This window comes from Rutidosis leptorrhynchoides, chromosome 3, assembly GCF_046630445.1.
Source record: "Rutidosis leptorrhynchoides isolate AG116_Rl617_1_P2 chromosome 3, CSIRO_AGI_Rlap_v1, whole genome shotgun sequence".
NCBI lineage: Eukaryota > Viridiplantae > Streptophyta > Magnoliopsida > Asterales > Asteraceae > Rutidosis > Rutidosis leptorrhynchoides.
This window is the reverse complement of record NC_092335.1, coordinates 121,653,182-121,663,368: the sequence shown is the minus strand read 5'-3', so window position 1 is coordinate 121,663,368 and position 10,187 is coordinate 121,653,182. Positions and strand designations below refer to the sequence as shown.

Here is a 10,187-nt window from a genome sequence, read left to right as displayed (position 1 = left end):
TCCTGAACCACAAATCGTTAAATCAGAATCCTCTAGTGATTCGTATTCAACAATTTCAATTATGGAAGTAACAGAACCTCTAAGTATGGAAGAACGAATGAGAGCCACACGCACGGTCCAAGGTCACGCCATTATTAAGCCAGATATTAATGCGCCAGATTATGAAATCAAAGGACAAATCCTACACATGGTAACTAATCAATGCCAATATAGTGGTACGCCAAAGGAAGATCCAAATGAACATCTTCGAACATTTAATAGGATCTGTACTTTATTTAAAATCCGAGAAGTGAAGGATGAACAGATCTATCTCATGTTATTTCCTTGGACTTTAAAGGGGGAAGCCAAAGATTGGTTAGAATCGTTACCTGAAGGGGCGATTGACACATGGGATGTTTTAGTTGAGAAATTTCTTAAAAGATTCTTTCCGGCATCCAAAGCCGTGAGACTTCAAGGAGAAATTGTTACGTTCACACAGAAGCCAAATGAAACTCTATATGAGGCGTGGACAAGATTTGGAAAGTTGTTGAGAGGATGTCCTCAACACGGTTTAGACACTTATCAAATAGTACAAATATTCTACCAAAGTATTGACATTGCTACACGAAAAGACATCGATATAGCAGCTGGTGGTTCCATTATGAAAAAAACCGCAACTGAAGCTCACAAGATAATTGATAACACAGCCTCCCACTCACATGAGTGGCACCAGGAAAAAGATATTTTTCGTTCATCTAAAGTGGCTAGAGCCGATTCTAGCCATGACTTTGATTCCGTTTCCGCAAAAATAAATGCTTTCGAGAGACGAATGGAAAAGATGACTAAAGATATTCACGCAATACAAATCAGTTGTGAGCAATGCGGTGGACCACACTTAACGAAAGATTGTCACATTGAACAAACCATGGAACAACGTGAGAATGTTTCCTACATGAACCAAAGGCCGGGAAATAATTATCAAAATAATTATCAACCGCCAAAGCCAAACTTTAATCGAAATCAAAACATTCTTTACAATCCAAATGGACCCAACAATAACTTGTACAACCAACAAGGTCCGAATAACCAACCAACTCAAAACAACTCTTTCAATCAATAAAAACCTATCTTGTATAAACCACCACAACAAACCGAAGAGAAAAAGTCAAATCTGGAAGAAATGATGACAAAGCTAATGGAATCTCAAACACAATTTATTACATCTAAAACCCAAACAATTGAGAGGTTTGATCAGTCATTAAGAACTCAACAAGCTTCCATTTCGAATCTAGAAAAACACGTAGGTACTCTTGCTAGCATGATGAGTGAGAGGGAACAAGGAAAGCTACCGAGTAATACTGAAGTAAATCCTCGGAATGAGAATGTTAATATGGTTTCAACAAATTCTGAAAAACCAACACCAGAAGATGGGAATGTTTTAGATGTGAGTAACAATGAAGAAGTTACAACACCACCACCACCACCCGAGTATGTAAAGCCAGTGGTGACACCATCCAGACCACCCATCCCGTTTCCAAGAAAAGGAGTTGAGTATGAGCAAGTGATAGGTAATAAAGTTTGTGATACCTCTAGAAAGAAGAAGAAGAATAAGAAAGTGCAAGAAACAAAAACCGTAAAAGTAAACCCGGTGAAGACAGTTCCACCAAAACCTCTACCCAGGTTGGGTGATCCGGGTGAATTTATTGTTCCTTGTCTACTTAGTGATTGTGTCATGTATGATGCACTAGCAGGTTTAGGTGCGAGTGTGAGTGTTATGCCTCTTTCATTATATAAGAGATTAGGAGTAGATGAGTTAAGTCCAACAGAGATGAGTGTTCGACTCTTTGATCAAACCATTAGTCACCTAGTTGGAATTGCTGACAACCTACCCGTTCAAGTGGGTAATTTAACTTTTTTAGTCGAATTTATTGTCATTGACATAGAAGAGGACCCAAACATTCCTCTAATTTTAGGTCGACCATTCTTAGCATCTACCGGGGCGTTATTTGATGTAAGAGATGGTAGAATGACACTTAGTAATAATGAAAAATCGATCACCTTTGTGAGTCGAAAGTCTAAATCTCCACTACCAAAACCATCGAACTAAAAAAAACGATTGGTAAGAAGCATATTGTTTTACCAACTCCAACTGTAGTGCTTAACAATAATAAAATGCCTAAGTGTGGGGAAGATGAAGTAACACCTAATGATGACCTGATAACAAAGAACCCCGTTGTTGATACGAAATTAAATGACTCCGTTATTAACAGTTCAATGAAGAAACTTATTAAACGGATTCACGATGCTAGAACCAAGGGGAACTTTAAGTTATGTAACTGGTTAGTATCCAATCTATCTCCTAAAGAAAAGGCAAAACTAGTTGAATTTGTGGATATTACACAGGAATCCGACCAATGGCTTAAAGCAAAAGTCACAGATATGCAAGTTGATTATGGTCCAAGAGAAATTGGCAATGAAGTTAATCACAAATTCGACACCACAGCTACCTAAGTGTGGGGAGATTCAAATGTTCTAAAAAGAAAATACTGTCTAGAGTTAGTTGTTCTGTTCTCATGTAGTTCCGAGAATAGAATCCGATTGGTCTTTTCCACTAGCAGACACTAAAGAACTAGTTTTCTCCCCCCATTCTGAATTTTAGTTTTGTAGGTTTTGTATGAAATTAATATGCATTTTTAAATTTAAGTTTTGTGTTAATTTAAAAACAAAAATTACTTTATTTCATTAAGCTTAAAAAATGATTTCTAAAATTCATCGTAAGTTGAAGACTAGGTCATGGAACCGAAATTACTTTACCCGAGGGCGGGGCGAAAAATTTTGTTATCATTATTTTTAATTTTATTGATCTAAAGTATACAAAAAAAAAAAATTAAAAAACTCAAAAATCTTTGCTTTTAAAACAATCGCTTTAAAAACGACAAATTTTAAATTTTGTCGAGGGATGGACTAGGTAAACATACCGAAACTACCTAAAGTAAAAGGAAACAAAATTTTAAAAAATTATTCATTTAAATTATTTTAATAAATAAAGATTTTATAAAAAAAAATTATATATATATATATATATATATATATATATATATATTATATATGTTTGTAGTTTATCTTATGTACAAAACAGGATAAAACATCGCATTTTCAAAGAATGGCATTAAGTTCAGCAAAAGCTACTAATTTTGACGATAAGACGTAAAATATCAAATGTGATATAAAATAATATGTTTGCAAACTCGGTATTTATAATCACTTTTCTACACTAATCACCCTCATGAATTTATAATTATAGTCTAATTTCATGCAAATGAGGGCATTGCATGATCTCAAGTGTGGGGAAGAGTTATAAATTCTCTCGGGTTTACACTTAGTTTATTTGCCAAATTTTGTAAAAATTTGAAAATTTTTCAATAAAATGAATTCAAAATCATGTTTATACATATTTATGAACGATAAAACTAGGTGTTAATGCCAAAATTATTGTTACCTCAGAGAGAACATAAATGGAGAAACAACCCAAAACGTTAGAATTCATTTAAAATGGAATAGAGGAGAATAAAAAGGCAAAGAAAAAAATAAATAAAAGCTAAGTGTGGGAAGAATTTACCAATTTCTTTAAAACACATATCACATATTTGGTACAGATTATTGTAGGTACTTTTGCTTTGGACTAAACTAATCAGTTTTACCCGATTTATTGTAATACCTTTGAAAGAAAGATGGATCTGCACAATGAATCAATTCCATCATTAAAAGAAAGTAAAGTCTTCCGAAAAAGACACGCGCTTCTTGATTTAGGTCAGGAAGTTGTCGTCCAGACCAGCTGTAGGTTGACGAAAAATCTAGAAAAGTCATCTCTAAAATCAGCAGGAAATCCACGGACCTCAGCATCAAACAGGGTCGCCAAGTGGTCAGACTCATCCTAACCATGAGAGGATCTGTATCATAAAATGGGGAGGGCGCCGTGCAAATTAGCTTAATAAGACTAATGAATCAGACCCCCCAGAAAAGATAATCTCCTTAAAGATTAAAAATCAGCTTTTAAGCCTGATATTACTCAATCCTTGAGATTGACTTTAAAGATTGAGAATTACAAACTCATGGAATTCGATGATATCTAAACTCGAGCTTGAACGAGAAAATATTTTGATCAAATTAAAACCGATTTGTTTTCTGAAAACCTATTTTCAATGCATTCATTACCATTGAACGTAAAATCCTAAGAATTCACTTGAATTCATTAGGTCACCTGAACCAAATCGGGTGTCAACCGTAAGAACGGTGGTTGCATAGCATGGTCGAAGACAGGACCTTGTGCCAGACCGAAAAACTATAGGGTGATCTTTACTATTGCTCCTACAAAAGATAGTAATTGCATCCGACACGATATATACCATACTCAAAAGCATGTCACGGGATATTGCCTTAACAGTTGCTTGTTCAACGCTTTCCTTTACAACCAGACGGTAGTTTACCGAAAGGTAATATACGGAGTAAGTAAACTGGACGTGTTGCTTTCTCAATACAAGGTTAGCAAGTGGGTGACACAAAACCGCAAGTTTTGAGCTAAAATTTTCAAATCTGAAACCCACGCAACCCACAAAAATATTTTGCAAACACCGGTGAAGGGTTATTCCGGAAAACTTATCTAGGGTAAAAACTAGATTGAATTTTCAAAAGATCAAATGTTTACATAAAGATCAAATTTCCTTAAAGAATCTAAATTTTCATAAGTCATATGGGACTGTAAACCACATCGTTACTATCATTGTGTATACCGTTGTATCAAAATCACTTATGTATAAAGTGTGAGAATAAAAAAAGTGATTCGAGTGAAGTGTGATTTTATTTCAATTTATGTTTTGCTTGAGGACAAGCAACGTTCAAGTGTGGGGATATTTGATAGTGCTCCAAATGAACATATATTTAGGCACAATATCCTTCCAATATGTAAAGTTTTTAGTTGCAATTGTTCTATTTTTATGTAATATTCGTTTAAATAAATAAGTGCGAAGACAAAAGAAGAAAACGACGATTTGAAGACGCAAATGACCAAAAAGCTCAAATGTACAAGATATAATTCAAGTGGTTCAATTTATTGATGAGAAACGTCCAAAAATGATAAGAGTACAAGACGCAAAACGCAAAGTACAAGATATTAAATCCAGAACCGGGACCTGAGCCAACTATCAACGCGCGAAGCAACAGAGCTAAAATTACAAATCAACTATGCACATGAATATAATATAATATATATAATTATATAAAATTATATATATATATATTATATATATTAAATAAATATGTCGACAAGCTAGGAGCCAAAAAGTATGTGGCCAAGAAATGACGGCCATGCGATCGCATGGCCAGAAGGCACAAATCTCATGCGACTGCATGAGTTACTGTAGCAGGCCACATTCTATAAAACTCACGTTTTCTGGCCGAAATAAAACACACATATTTTTCTTTTCCTTCTCTGTAATGATAATATATATATATATATATATATATATATATATATATATATATATATATATATATATATATATATATATATATATATATAATTTAAAGTTTAATTTAAGTTTAATAATAATTGGGTTAATGTAAGAAATGTTTTACGAGTTTTAAAATCGGAACTCTGTCCGTGTAATGCTACGCGATTAATCACCACTGTAAGCTATGTTCTTCCTTTTTAAATTAATATCTCGTAACTAAGTTATTATTATGCTTATTTGAGCCGAAGTAATCATGATGTTAGACTATAAATTAAGATTGGGTTATTAGATTTTGTACCATAATTAAGGTTTGGACAAAAGACCGACACTTGTGGACATTGGACTATTGACTATTAAGAGATAGGGGGTATTGTCTAATCGAATGACAACTCATTGGAACCTGTCGAACCTATCTTCAAATTAGTTAATCTAATAATTATTAAAATGATTATGTATGTCTATTTAGTGACGTTTATACGACATCTTTTACGATCATTTAATTAATTATTCAGGTTGGGTAATTGATTATTCATTCTGATCAAGTGGGTAAATTAATAATCATATCTCATTAAAACAGGGGTGGATTACATACATGGATAATTGGTATAATTGTTAACAAAGTAATAAAACCTTGGATTACACACAGTCGATAACCTGGTGTAATCATTAAACAAAGTATTAAAACCTTGTTACAGTTCGAATCCCTAATTAGTTGGAATATTTGACTTCAGGAATAAGGTTAATTTGACGAGCATTTTATAATTATGACCGATGGACTATTATGGACAAAAACCAAATAGGTATCAAATAATCCAGGATAAAAGACAATTAACCCAGTGTAATAAATTAAAATTAAAACGTCAAACATCATGATTACGGAAGTTTAAATAAGCATAATACTTTTATTTCATATTTCATCGTACCTTTATTTACTATCATTTTAATTACTGCAATTTACTTTATCGCAATTTAAATTCTGTCATTTATATTATCGTCATTTATCTTTACGCTTTATTTAAAATCGACAAACCGGTCATTAAATGGTAAAAACCCCCTTTTATAATAATATTACTATATATAATTATATATATTTTATACAAATATAGTTTTTAAAATATAGCGTTAAACTTAGCCAGCTCCCTGTGGAACGAACCGGACTTACTAAAAACTACACTACTATACGATTAGGTACACTGCCTATAAGTGTTGTAGCAAGGTTTACGTATATCCATTCTATAAATAAATAAATAACTTGTGTAAAATTGTATCGTATTTAATAGTATTTCGCAGTAAATATATAACTATTTCGTATACACCGCTGCACACATCATATATGTAATTGGGATGTTTTTGGTTGTTTGAATTTGGTTCATGGTGAAAATGATTAAAATGATAATGATTAAAATGATTTTAAAGATGTGAAGAATAAGAAAATGAAATAACATGGTTGAATGTATGAAAGAATATGTAATATGGTTGTATATATATAGGGATACATAGAAAAAGAAAAAGGAAAAAAATGAATATAGCCGTTTCAAACGGTTATATTTCAAAAATCAAACACCAACGGTCAAAAAAGCCATCGTCCGTGGCACGACTTCGGAAACCGACGCCGAGATCGATGCCGCGATCGATTTCGCCGTCGATTTTTGGGCGACGGTGACGAATAACGTCGGGTACTAAGTGCTCTTACTCTTGTAATTTTATTAGGTTCTCCTACGAGTATCTTCGCAGAGAATTAAATCCCTTATTCCTTCATACACTAGCTTAGTAGTTACGAAAGAGCTACTAACCGCGGTAACCGTACCCGACTAACTTTTCGGGAATGATGAAAGCAAGATTAGTGCTTTTAGTTCATAATCAACCACAATCTCCACCTAAGCTAACCTCGATATGATATTATTGAACTCATTGATATGATCTGTTGCACTCATACATTCCTTCATCTTCGTATTGAACAATTGACGCATAAGAAAAACGTTATTATAGGCGGTAGGTTTTTCGTACATGTTGGAGAGTGCTTTCAAGCAAGTAAACGTCGTCTTCTCATTCACAACGTTATATGCAACGTTCTTAGCAAGTGAAATACGAATCGCACCCAAGGCTTAGCGATCCAAAAGCGTTCAATCGGCATCGATCATGTCTTCGGGTTTGGTCTCTAACAAGGGTTGGTGAAGCTTCTTTTGATACAAATAGTCTTCTATCATCCAGTTCTAAACCTCCATTCACAATCGTGAGGCTCTGCAACCTCACTTATAATACTGTTGAGTTTAAAGTTATATATATGCTAATCGTAATTAGTTATAGTTATTAGGGGTTCTCTTTGTGTGTAAAATGTAGGTTCTTCCACCTCCTAATGTGACTGGAGTTCTCCATATTGGTCATGCATTAACTGTTGCTCTCCAGTTTTCATAGCTTGCACTTGGTTATCTAAATTTATAGTTTTGCTTCTGGTTGGTTATTTAAATTTATAGTTCAGCTTCTGGTTTCGTTCAATTAAGTTGTTGTTGTTGTTGAATCTTTCGTTTCTGCAGATTACACTCGTTCGTTGGAAGAGAATGTCAGGATATAATATGTTATGGGTGTCCGGGGTGGACCATGCAGGAATTGAAACTCAGGTTGATTTGAATTATAACTTTATAAGATATATATTTCTAAACGGGTTAATGTTCATATATTAATCTGACATGTGTTAGTGTATTTAAGATTGTTATTAGACATTTGTCTTATGTTATGTAAACTTAGTTACTAAGAAAACTTAGCTATTAAGTTTTCTTAGCTATTAAGTATTCTTAGCCATTAAGTATTCTTATCCATTAAGGATACTTAGCTATTAAGTATTCTTATCCATTAAGGATACATAGATATTTTAGTATCCTTAGTTGTTAAGAAATTATCGATATTCGTGATACTTACCTCTTAATTTTTCCTAGAGGTTAATAAAGATAGTTTTTTGTAACCTATAAATAGGAGTTGTAATCAAGAGTTGTATAAGATAACAAATCTTCAAATAATACAACCAACCTTCAAATTATTTCTATTATACGCTTCCATTATTTATTCTAATATACTTAGCAACAAAGTCTTGCTATTTTAATCTTTAGCAACAAAGTCTTGCTATTTTAATCTTTCAAGTGTAGAATTCTATTCTATTCTTAAACATTTACAGTGGTATCAGAGCTTTCTTCTTAAGGGACTGTTTTATTCACGATAAAGAAATTTTAAACTAGACATGGCATCTAGTTCAACTGCTCCAGCAATTCCATTATTTAATGGATTGCACTATCATATTTGGGCAGTAAAGATGAAGACATATTTAACTTCTCAAGGTTTATAGAAGGTTGTAGAGACTGGTGAAGATCCTCCAGCACTCAGAGCAAACCTAATTGTTACTCAACTAAGAAATTATGAAGAAGAGTTACTGAAGAAAGATAATGCACTTACCTGTTAACATTCAGGACTTGCTGATCAAATTTTCACCTCAATAATGAACTTGAACACACCAAAAGCTATGTGGGATAAAATCCAAGATACCTATGAAGGTTCTGATAGAGTAAAAGCTGTCAGATTATTGACTCTCAGACGAGAGTTTGAATTATTGAAAATGAACGATGATGAACTCGTGAAAGATTATTCATCGTGAATAATGGATGTTGTTAATCAAATTAGACTTCTTGGTGACAAGATTTCAGACCAGAAAGTGGTGGAGAAAATAATGATAAATGTTCCTCAAAAGTTTGAAGCCAAAATTTCCGCAATAGAATAATCTTGTGATGTTAGCATGCTTACGGTTTCTGAACTAACCAGCAAGCTTCACGCACAAGAACAAAGGGTCTCTATAAGATCTAAAGAAAAGGTTGAAGGTGCTTTTCAAGCTTCTTTCAAAAATAACAAGTCTGAGAATTCAAGACAAAACACGTATAAGAAAGGAAATTACAAAGCTATTTACCCTCCATGTAAAGTTTGTCAAAATACAAATCATCAAGAAGTTGATTGTTGGTTCAAAGATAAACTAAACTTTAAGTGCAATTTTTGCAAAAAGTTTGGACATATTGAGAAATATTGTAGAGAAAAGAAAAATCATGGCCAAACAAAGGAACTTCAGTTGGCAAATGTCTCTGAAGAAAATCAGGAAGCAACTGAACACTTGTTCATGGCATCGCATATCGATTACAAAAGTAGAGATATGACTATTGATGAAGGAGCCTATTGGGATTGGAATATGAAGGAAGTTAAAAGGCATGAAGCTTCTATTTCATGTCTCCAAAATGAATCTCTTTATGATGATCCAGAAATTGATGTCGAAGACATAACTGACACCGAAGTTCTGAGAACCAGAAAAATTGTTGATGTATACGAGTCTTGTAATCATGTTATTATGGAGCCCAAAAGCTATAATGAAGCTTCCAAACACGATGAATGGAATGAAGTCATGGAAGCAGAACTTGAAATGATTAAGAAAAATGAAACATGGAAGCTTGTTGATTTGCCAAAGGGTAAGAATGCAATAGGTGTCAAATGGGTGTTTAGAACTAAGTTTCAACCTGATGGTTCAGTTCATAAACACAAAGCAAGGTTGGTAGCGAAAGGATATTCTCAAATTTCCGGTGTGGATTTTAGGGAGACTTTCGCTCCAGTTGCTCGTCATAACATGATCAAGTTATTGTTAGCTGTAGCTGCTCAAAGTAATTTGAAAAT

General features: G+C 33.4%; 1 pseudogene; it reads left to right on the top strand.

Annotated features, from left to right (window-relative positions):
• Positions 1–7,496: 7,496 nt before the first annotated feature.
• LOC139900331 (valine--tRNA ligase, mitochondrial 1-like) overlaps positions 7,497–10,187 on the top strand; it is a 122,071-nt pseudogene continuing 119,380 nt past the window's right edge.